The sequence below is a fragment of the Aegilops tauschii genome, chromosome 5, assembly GCF_002575655.3.
Source record: "Aegilops tauschii subsp. strangulata cultivar AL8/78 chromosome 5, Aet v6.0, whole genome shotgun sequence".
NCBI lineage: Eukaryota > Viridiplantae > Streptophyta > Magnoliopsida > Poales > Poaceae > Aegilops > Aegilops tauschii.
Window position 1 is genome coordinate 376,755,324 of NC_053039.3, and position 12,093 is coordinate 376,767,416.

Consider the following 12,093-nt stretch of genomic DNA (forward strand, 5'->3'; position numbering starts at 1 on the left):
GCATGTATGCCAGCAAGCAACATGTATGCTAGCAAGCAAGCAACATGAACTAGTGAATTGGTGTCATGTACACATGCTTAGACAGTCTGACAGCAAGCTAGACGAGTATATCATGAGGACCTTCAAAACAACTAGATGTTGCCACTGGTAAAGCATGAAACAACTATACTTGCATCCGTACAAAAGCAGATGAAAAAACTATACTCAACTATTGATTATGCTGCCTCTACACACCAAAAATGGCTACAGACTAGATGACACAAATTAAGACATTTTGACAATTAGAATCAACCTTGTATATTACAACACCCAAAATTATCTAGCACCAATCTAGTATATATTAAAACTAGTCATACTGCCTTAACACACCAGGAATTCCAATGCCACAATAAGTACTAAGCATTCTCGTGTTCACTGGAAAGAAGAACACAAGCTTCATGCACATATCATGAAAGAAGAACACTGCTACAAACCCCAGTAGTGCTACTGATAGAAAAGTGCTACAAGCAATCAAGTACATGTTCATACCAACCATAGTTGCAAGCAAGCAAAGTGCATAAGTGCTACTAATACAAGCAAGCAAGCATGGAAAGTGCTACTGATAGAAACAAGCATAGTGCTACTGACAGTAACAAGCAAACAAGGAAGGAAATTGAAGGGCAACAAACAAGAAAGTACCGTTGATACAAACAAGCAAGCAAGTAGCTTCTTTTCCAAGTGCTACTGATACAAGCAAGTAGTGCTGTTGGAAACCTAATTCACCATCTATGCTAGCTGAGTAATTGAACCATACACACGCAAGTACTGATACAAGCATGAACCAGACATCATCCACTTCTTCACCCCTAAAATCATCCACTTCCCCATCCATCCCCATCCCCTAAAATCATGAACCCTAAACCATGAAGCGGACCAAACGAACCACCAGGAGGTCCTAACCCTAACCCCATGAACCCCATGAACCCTAACCCTGACCCCATGAATCCTAACCCTGACCCCATGAACCAGAGGGAGATCATCCCCACGCAACAATAAACATGAACCCTAACCCCAAGAACAAGGACCTACCGAACCACCAGGAGATCCTAACCCTAGAATATCCTAACCCATGAGGGGGATCTACCAGAGGGGAGATGGATCGACCAGAGGGGAGGTGGATCCACCAGAGGAGGGGAGATGGATCAAGGGGAGAAGTACCTAGGGGGAGATGATGTTGACGATGCAGCGGTGGTCGTCGTCGATCGCGCCGTCGTTGATGTAGCCGCCTTCGTCGTTGATGTAGTCGATGTAGCCGCCGTCCTCGTTGATGTAGTCGATGTAGCCGCCGTCAATGGAGGGCGACGCACTGCGGCGAGGCGGGGCGGCGCAGCGGCGTGGCGGGGCGGCACGGAGGAGGGGAGGGAGTGGGAGCGGGGCGGCGCGGAGCAGGGAGGTGCGGGGCGGAGCAGGGGAGGGGCGGCGCTAGGGTTGCGGGGTGGGGAATGGGGAATGGAGGGGCGGCGGGGCGGGGCGGCTCGGGGAGGGACAAGCTAGGGTTCGTCGGGGAGAGGGGAGGGGAATGGGGAAATTTTGGGAGGGGAGGGGATCCCGCGTGTTAGTGGTAGAGGGAGTGGTGGGACCCGCCTAGTAGTGGGAGAGAAGTGGTGGGAAATTTTGGTGGGGTGGGAGGGAAAATTTTGTGCTAGGAGGGAAATTTTGGTGGGGTGGGAGGGAAATTTTCACCAGTTTTTAGAGGTTTGGAGGCAGAAAAAATCAGGTTTTTTTTGTAAACTTTGTAGAAATCATGGTTAAAAGCATAGCGAATAGCTCAAGAAAACACCGGTATTGCAAGTTTATTATTTTTGCTAGTTGGTAGGCCACATTTGATGATGTTACGCGGAGGTCTCCCATTTTTTTTTGAATTTTTTACGATGTTTTCAAAAACCGGCCGATTTCGTCGCGGCGGTCGTCCGTGAATAGGGTTTGAGTCATGCCAATCTGTTGTCGATTCTTTGATGAAATGCCTACCTGTGAAGCTAAAAGTGATTTTTGGCAAAAATAACGGCCAAGCTATGGAGGACCCGCAGTTCAAATTCTAGCCCGTTCCAGCTGAATCGGCCGAAGGTGGTCTGAATGGCCGGGAGTAGCTACGAGGGTCGGAAATGCATGCTTTTTGGCGACCGTCCGTAAAACAGGGTCTACTTTGAGATAGACATGGAATGGCGCCGTTTGGGGTGACCCTCCTTGTAGCCTCTTCACGAAAAACGCATGTCTTTAGCATTCAAAAAATGAAAAACGTTTTTTTTTGTTAAACAAGTTGGAAGCTCGCTTTGGCAACATTGTTTGCCATCACAAGACGGAGGCATGCGCCAAATTTGGGCATATTATCAAAAACTATTCAACGGATGCGGCCATATCATTGCTAGTTTGGCTTGAAAGCCATGAATCTTCGTTCATGGTAGGTTGTTTTTTAGAACACTTTTCAAGAAAACACCAGTATTGCAAGTTTAGTATTTTTGCTAGTTGGTAGGCCACATTTGATGATGTTACGCGGAGGTCTCCCATTTTTTTGAATTTTTTACGATGTTTTCAAAAACCGGTCGATTTCGTCGCGGCGGCCGTCCGTGGCTAGGGTTTGAGTCGTGCCAATCTGTTGTCGATTCTTTGATGAAATGCCTACCTGTGAAGCTAAAAATGATTTTTGGCAAAAATAACGGGCAAGCTATGGAGGACCCGCAGTTCAAATTCCAGCCGTTCCAGCTGAATAGGCCGAAGGTGGTCTGAATGGCCGGGAGTAGCTACGAGGGTCGGAAATGCATGCTTTTTGGCGACCGTCCATAAAACAGGGTCTACTTTGAGATAGACATGGAATGGCGCCGTTTGGGGTGACCCTCCTTGTAGCCGCTTCACGAAAAACGCATGTCTTTAGCATTCAAAAAATGAAAAACATTTTTTTTGTTAAACAAGTTGGAACCTCGCTTTGGCAACATTGTTTGCCATCACAAGACGGAGGCATGCGCCAAATTTGGGCATATTATCAAAAACTATTCAACGGATGCGGCCATATCATTGCTAGTTTGGCTTGAAAGCCATGAATCTTTGTTCATGGTAGGTTGTTTTTTAGAACACTTTTTCAAGAAAACACCGGTATTGCAAGTTTAGTATTTTTGCTAGTTGGTAGGCCACATTTTATGATGTTACGCGGAGGTCTCCCATTTTTTTGATTCTTTTTTTTACGATGTTTTCAGAAACCGACCGATTTCGTCGCGGCGGCCGTCCGTGGCTAGGGTTTGAGTCGTGCCAATCTGCGTCGATTCATTGATGAAATGCCTACCTGTGAAGCTAAAAATGATTTTTGGAAAAAATAACGGGCAAGCTATGGAGGACCAGCAGTTCAAATTCCAGCCGATCCAGCTGAATCGGCCGAAGGTGGTCTGAATGGCCGGGAGTAGCTACGAGGGTCGGAAATGCATGCTTTTTGGCGACCGTCCGTAAAACAGGGTCTACTTTGAGATAGACATGGAATGGCGCCATTTGGGGTGACCCTCCTTGTAGCCGCTTCACGAAAAACGCATGTCTTTAGCATTCAAAAAATGAAAAACGGTTTTTTTGTTAAACAAGTTGGAACCTCGCTTTGGCAACATTGTTTGCCATCACAAGACGGAGGCATGCGCCAAATTTGGGCATATTATCAAAAACTATTCAACGGATGCGGCCATATAATTGCTAGTTTGGCTTGAAAGCCATGAATCTTCGTTCATGGTAGGTCGTTTTTTAGAACACTTTTTCAAGAAAACACCGGTATTGCAAGTTTAGTATTTTTGCTAGTTGGTAGGCCACATTTGATGATGTTACGCGGAGGTCTCCCATTTTTTTGATTTTTTTTGAATTTTTTACGATGTTTTCAAAAACCGGCCGATTTCGTCGCGGCGGCCGTCCGTGGCTAGGGTTTGAGTCATGTTTTTAGCATTCAAAAAATGAAACTTATATTGTTTCATACATGAGCATGCACAAAAACCCATAATTTTGTCTTTCATCCATGAGCATGCATAAAAAATTTCAATTCCCATGAATTACCAAACTGAATATTCATAATTAAGAAATTGACATGTTTAGATGGCACTGTCATACAGCATCCATGAGCAAGCACAAAATTAAACCTGACATACTTAACATTGACATGTTGAGATTACACTAACAAGCTTAAACCTAACATGCTTAACATTGCCACTTCATTTCTTAACATCTTCACTCCTCCTTCTTCTCCTTCATCAACCTGATGTGCTTAGAGTGGCGAATCCCAACGCGGATGTACTCCTCTACCACAATTGGCATGGTCCTGTCGCCAAGCTGTGGGATTGCAGGCGCCACCACCATCACGAGGTCATTGTCAGGCACCACCATTGCGAGGTCAGCATTAGGCACCACAATCGCGAGTTCGTCGTCAGCCACAACCATAGCAGGGTCGTTGTCCGCCACCACCATAGCAGGGTCGTCGTCATCCACCACCATAGCAAGGCGTCATCCGCCACCACCATAGCAGGGTCGTCGTTAGCCAGAATAGGTTGCTCCTCGTCATCCCCGCTCTGCTCCTCGTCATCCCCGCTGCTGCTCCCATTGCCTGGCCAAATGCAACAAAGTGTGAACATGGTGTTGTCGGCGTGCAGGTAGAGGAAGCCAAAAGGACAGGAAGAAGAGAGGCAGAGAGCTTACTGGCATCGTCATCGTGCTGGTAGTACATGCGGCACATGGTGTTGTCAAACATCTTCACGGTGAACATGGCGTCGCCGTCGTAGCGGAAGACAAGGAAGTGCCCGAGCTGTAGCTCATGGGCGCGGGCGAACTGCTCCCGGCCGGGCCCTATGTACATGTGGCCTTCACCATCGAACACCACCAACACGTCCCACAGCCTGCGAAGCCCGTTGCCGGCCTCCCGCAGCTTCACTTTGTGGGGCTCATGGCCGGCGAGCATCTTCGCAAACTTGTCAGGCAGCCTCTGCAGCGAGGGTCAAGCAGTGGTTAATTGTGCCAATCAAGCACTAGACAGCAGAGTGATGATAATTAAAGAGATGAGTTATGATAAATATACCTGCCTACTGCAAGATTTCTCAATTACGATCTCGAAGAACTCAAAACCTTCCAAGCCAGCCATCTCACTTATCTGAAAAGCAGCATTGTAATTAAACAACAAGTTACCATAAACAAGACTGGACATAAATAGGAAACAAGCACTTCAAAACAGTAGAATAATTACTACATGTGTTTGCCAGGGCCTCAATTTGGAATACTACTATAAATGGCAATGGCCTCAATTTGCTCCTACTATATCTTGGCAAAGGGGCAATGAGTAGAAGTGGCAAAAACATCAACAGACTTGAGCAACACCACCATCAACAGGTGACCACCACAGAAATCAACCACACAGACATCAACAGCAGATGGCAAAAACAAGGACATTTCTGATGGCAAAAATATCAACAACACTCTGCTATTACTCATCATCAGGTAACCACAACAAGAATAACAACAGCAACACTCCTCATCAGTTACTTACTCTACTAGTCATGCCAAATCAGATAACAACAGCAATACTCCTCTCCTCTGCTATTACTCATCATCAGGTAACCACAACAAGAATAACAACAGTAACATCATAGTAATCTAACAGCAGTCTGGCAACAGCAACAACATGTTCAGTTAATTGTTGTCAGCAGTCTGGCAACAACAACAGCATGTTCACCACAGAATTTAACAGCAACAATAGTCTACCACACTGTCTATCACAGAATTCAGGTAATTACACTGTCCTTCATCTCCACACTGTCAGCAGTCTACCAGTTAATTGCTGTCAGGTGACTACCACCAGCAACAACATAGTAATCAACAGCAACAATCTACCACACTAAATCCACCAACAGAGCATACTAAATCCACCAAGAACAATATGCCTAAATCCACCAAGAACAACTAGAAAAATTCTCAAACCCTAGAACAATATGCCTAATATGCATAACAAACCCTGGATTCTCAAACCACGCGGTGGAGCAGATGAGAAAGGAGAGAGGATATGAAGCGGATGGCTTACCTACGACGGAGTCCGAGTAGAAGTGGTCGCCGGCGGCGTAGGGGAAGCCGCCCGGGAGGCGTCGGACCAGCAAACGAGCAGAGGCGCCGGGGAGGAGAAGGGGAGGCCATCGCCGTCACCTAAAATAGCACAAAATTTGTATTAACAAACACCCTAATCCAATCCTAATCAAACTCTAATCCAATCTAGGCAGCGGCAAGAACCCTAATCTAATCATAACAGTAGATACAAAGAGGAAGAGGAAGCAGATTCATACCTTCGGAGAGTCGGCGACGGAGAGAGAGGAAGGAGACGACGGCGGTGGGAGAGGAAGGAGCCGGCAGCAGCGGAAAGGAGGATCGGGTCGAGTGGAGAGGAGGAGCGGGTCGAGTGGAGAGGAGGAGTGGAGAGGGGGAGTGGGGAAAAGAGTGGAGAGGAGGAGGAGCGGGCCCAATTGTCAGCGAGTGGTTTGATATATTGAAAAGGGTGGGCATGGAGTACAAAACCAACAACCTCTTCCTAGCCCAGTGGTAGAAGCCAAGTGAAATAAGCGCACGGTCGTGGGTTCGAGCCCCCGCTCGCTCATATTTTTTGGCCGCGCGCCAATATTTTCTGGGGAACTGGTCGAGTGGGTAGAGTAGCAAAATGGCCCACTTGTCAGCGAGTGGGTCGAGTGGCCCACTTGTCAGTGAGGTATGTGTTAAATACTTGCCTTGTTTAATGATTTGAAAAGATATGTCATAGAGTAGAAGACCAGTAGCCTCTTCCTAGCCCAGTGGTAGAAACACAGTGAAACAAGCGCACGGTCGTGGGTTCGAGTCCCTGCTTGCGCATATATTTTTGCTCACGGTGAAATGATGCAAAATTCAGTTACATCTTCTGTCCAAAACAGCTCTGACCAAAACATCTTCAGTTCAAAAAAACTTGAACTAAATAGTTCTGAAACTTGAACAAAATAGATCACCAAAACTACTAAAGGATCACAAAAACAACATCTTCTGGCAACATTTTGCATTACAAGACAACATTTTGACAACATTACAAGACAACATTACAAGACAAAATAGTTTTGCAATCATTTGACAACATTTTGACAACAATAATTCTGACCAAAACTACTAGAGCATGTTCACCAAAACTAAGAAAAACAGCTCTGAAAATAGTTCACCACTACTTCATGATCTTAATGATCACCAAAACTTCATGATCACCAAAACTTGTAGATCAGGATCACATCAACCATCATCTTGTATCTTCAAAACTTGTAGATCGGGATCAGGAACACCAAAGCTTCATTTTGCCTCTTCATTTTGTATCTTCAACCATCACCTGCCTCTCTATCACATGCATTTTGGTACCTGGAGAGAATTGTAGTACAAAAAATACATCAGGATCACATCAACCAAAACTACCAATAAAAACAAGGACCACCAAGGAGACCAAATTTACCTTCATGTCCATTCGCTACTCATCGTCGTCGATACGAAAACAAGGAACTCTATGCCCACTCCTGTTTTCCTCATCATCACTACAATATTGCAGTATAGTATGATCAGTCCTGTTTTCCTCATCCTCGCTCTCATGTCCATCCGCTACCACGTTTCTTCTTTTCTTGATGCCTTCAACTATTGCAGCATCAATGATCACACGTTCCCGGTCCCTTCGCACTCTGCTTTGCACCGGAACTTCCATAGAGTCATCATCAGCTTGCAACGGAATTTCCGTAGAGTCATCATCTTGGTATGTTAGTCCACCATCACCGGGGCCCTTTTCTACTTCAGTTTCAGTCCCACTCCACAAGTGTCTGTGCTCAAAGTTTTGCACAACTCGCCATTTTCCGTGCAAAAGAGTGTCTGGCAGATAAAACACCATTGTTGCTTGTGTTGTTAGAATAAAGGGATCACTCTTATACCAGCACCTTGCAGTGTTGATGCTTTTGAAGTGGCCATCATATTTGACAAAAGAGTCTCTCTTCTTCTTGCTACCAAGCTCAAACCAGTCACAGCGAAATAAGACAACCGAGCGATGGATGCCTCCACTAGAGTTGTACTGCAACTCTACGATGCTTCTCAACTGACCATAGAAGTCAATGATCTCACGATCATGTGACCCCTCAGTGACGATTCCACTATTCCGTGTCTTCCTTTTTTCCTCGCGGTCAACGGTGTGGTACCGGACACCGTCAGCAATGCATGTTGAATACACTCTCACTCGCTTATCCGGTAAGCATGCCAAAGCAAATAGATCATCACTGACCTTCTTCTCCTCATGCAACTTTCCAATCTGCACAAATAAACCATTTAGCAAACAATGGTATTTAACAATTGGTGAATAACACAGAAAACATCAAACATGTGGCTAAAGATCTCACATGATTCTTAAACCAATTAGCAAACCCCTTGGCAACCCTTTTATCAACATTGATCTTGCTTTCTTCCTGATTTAACTCTTCCTTGCATTTCCTGCAATGCAAACAAAACATGTGAATTAAAACATTAGGCTAGTGCCAACCCAAGCAAAAAAAATATAATGAGTGCACAAGATATAACGTACTCGATATATGGTAGAACCTCGGCGCAATTGCTGAGCACATACCAAACCATCTTGTCATACTCATCACCAGCCTCCAAGTATTGTGAGGCTCCAAGAAAGTTCACACCATGGTTGAAAACAGAGACATCACCACTTTGCGAATCAGACCACTCTCTATTTCTGCCTGGCCGGTTCCATCTTGTTTCCACATCGCCAAAGTATCTAGAGCAAAAAGTCAAGCACTCGTCAATGACATATGCTTCAGCAATAGAACCTTCAGGTCTTGACATGTTTCGCACATAACGCTTACAAGTAAGCAGCCTTCTTTCGATTGGGTACATCCAACCGTATTGCACAGGGCCTCTAAGCATTGCCTATTTTGGTAAGTGCACCGCCAAATGGACCATCACAGTGAAGAAAGCTAAAGGGAAAATCTTCTCGAGCTTGCAAAGAATAATTGGGATTTCTTTTTCAAGTCTTTCCTGGACAGTTAACTTGAGTGTTTTGCAGCACAGTTCTCTAAAGAAATTTCCCAGCTCAGCAACCGCTTCACATATATCCTTGTCCATGATTCCTCGGAGGCCCGCCGGTAAAATCCTTTGGAGGAGGATGTGACAATCATGGGTTTTCAGTACTGAAAGCTTGAATCCATCAGAAGTAACACACTTTGCTAGGTTAGCAGCATAACCATCTGGAAATTTCACCACTCTTAGGAATTCACAGAATGCAAGCTTTTGTTCTTTACTCATTGTATACCATGCTCGTGGCATTTCAAATGAATCTTCATCTTCATTGTGCTGTAGATGCAAATCTTCTCTTATGCCCACGTCCTCCAAATCAAGCCTAGAACTAACCGTGTCCTTTATCTTCCCTTCAATGTTCAGAAACATCCCTAGCAGATTCTCGCATATGTTTTTCTCAATGTGCATTACATCGAGATTATGCCTTAATTTCAGATCAGCCCAGTATGGCAGGTCCCACAAACAAGACCTCCGGTCCCAACATTGACCTTCCTCACGCTTTCTTTTCTTCGCAAGCTTTCCTGGTCTCACATCTTTCACCTTTTCAAGTTGCTGCTCCAGCTCTTCTTTAGTGAATTTAGCTGGCTTGTCACGGGTTTCATTCTTACCATTAAAATCTTTGCTTCTTCGCCAGCGATGGTTTTGGGGAAGAAAGCGGTGGTGCCCAATATAGCAGATCTTGCTCCTTATTCTCTTTGAGCAAGGGTCTTTGTCACAATGGACACAGGCCTTATAACCTGCTGTGATCCTCCCAAATAGTGTGCAGAGCCGGGAAATCATGGATGGACCATATGATTGCAGCACGTAGATTGAACTTTTCTTCCGGACTCAAGGCATCGTATGTAGGTACACCAGTCCAGAGCTGGAGCAGTTCTTCTACGAGGGGCTCCATAAAGACATCAAAATCCTTTCCTGGAGACTCTGGACCCGAGATAAGAAATGACATCATGAAGTTGGACTGATCCATGCATGCCCATGGTGGCAGGTTGTACGGCACCACAAAAACTGGCCACATGCTACAAGACGTGCTCATGTTCCCAAACCGATTAAACCCATCTGTGGCAATGCCATGTTTTATGTTCCTTGGATCTGCAGCAAAATCTAAATGTATACGGTCAAACTCTTTCCATGCCTCTCCGTCCGCTGGATGGCTCAGCTCATTGTCCATAGGTTGCCGCTTCAGCTGGTGCCACTGTACCTCACGCAATGATTTCTTCGAGATGAACATCCGCTGCAGCCTTGGTATCAACGGAAAGTGCCTCAGTACCTTCTCCGGTATTGACTTCTTCCCATCAGCATCTTTCCACCTAGAGGCATTGCATTTTGGACAGTTATCATGCTTTGCTAAATCCTTCCGAAACAAGACGCAGTTATTTGGGCACACATGTATTGACACATAACCTAACCCCAGCCTGCCGATTATGCTCAATGCTTCATCATAAGATCTGGGAACACAACTATCAGGGAATTGCAAGCTCAAAAGGCGGAGTATTGCGTTGAATGCAGCATTGCTAATCCGGTAGAAAGACTTGATGTGGAGTAACTTCACGCTGAAGGTAAATCTTGAAAATTTACCCCCTTCACGAGCTGCGCGCTTCGCCTCCTCTAACACCTCAGCAAACAACGACTTCTGTCCATCAGCACGATCTTCAGCATCGTACAAATCCTTTAATAGGTCAGGAATCCTATCGTCTTCATGCCCATCCTCTTCCTCCAAACCAGCATTATCTCGCAAAACCTTTTCCATGAAATCATTGCCAGCATCACCACCACCCATCATATGAGGGGCCTCTGTATCAGCTTCAAAATGTTGAGGTTGTCTGTCTAAAGGTTCCCCATGATATATCCACCTATCATATGTGCTGGACATCCCATTAAGAAGCAGATGATCTTCCACTCTTCCTTGAGCCATTCTTGAACGGTTGAGGCATTCGCAGCATGGGCAAAGAATGTGAGCATCGTTGGCAAAATTTGCTCGAACAAATGCCATGAAATCATCAACTCCGTTCATATGTTCTTTCGAAAACTTTCTAACTCCTTTTCTAATCCAGCTTCTGTCCATCTGCCAAAGACAACAAATTGTTGCAACTTAGCAAATCAATCTAAGTGCATCAAGATTAATTAATGAAAATGGATGGCAGTAATGGCACCCAACTTTATATGCTAACTCCCTAAGCACAACATTCAGCTATTTCCAATTTCTCACTACTTTAGTCCAGTTCACATGGTTTAGTGATTTCACATGGGAGTAATAAAAAGCAGTTCATAGGAATTACAGATTTCACATGGGAGAAAAGAAAAGCTAACAAAAACCTGCTGGTTTACAAAAAACAAAGGTGATTTACAAAGAACTACTGTGGTTAAACCTCCAACAATAACAACATATGCTGCCACAAAGAACTATTGTGGTTAAACCACCAACAATAACAGCACTGCAAATTTACATGAATGACATTTCCAAGATTGCATCAAATCTACATCAATGAGATTTTTCCTAGTTTCCATCAAGTCTACATCAATATTGATGTTCTTTAACAGATTTGAGGCTGAAATTTCAGAGGTGTAACATCAAATCTACATTAACTCCCTTCATATTTTCCAAGTTTACATCAAATCTACATAAACCTTAGGCTGGAACTTCAGAGGTGCAGATTGATTATTCATACAACCACACACACACACACACATTATGACATCCACAAAACTAGTTACATTGCCCAATGCTCAAAAATTCAGATCAGACAAATTCAGTTTAGGAGCAAAGTTCAAAGTTCTGGACATCCAAAGTTCTCTACATACCTATGATCATATCAGACAAATAAAGTCCTATCAGTTCTCCACACAAACATTTCCTAGGATTCAAACAAAGTTCTCCCCTGCCCCTCAGCTAGTGTTGTAACAAGATCAGCATGAGAGGAGAGGGGTGCATACTGGGAGGTGTGTTCGTCCCCTGCCCCTCAGCTAGTAAGATAATAAAACTCAAATTATCTCTCTCTT

The 12,093-nt window shown here is 44.7% G+C and overlaps 1 pseudogene; it reads right to left on the reverse strand.

The window, feature by feature from the left end:
- Positions 1-1,197: 1,197 nt before the first annotated feature.
- Positions 1,198-11,158, reverse strand: LOC123494052 (uncharacterized; annotated as a pseudogene).
- Between the last annotated feature and the right edge of the window lie 935 nt (positions 11,159-12,093).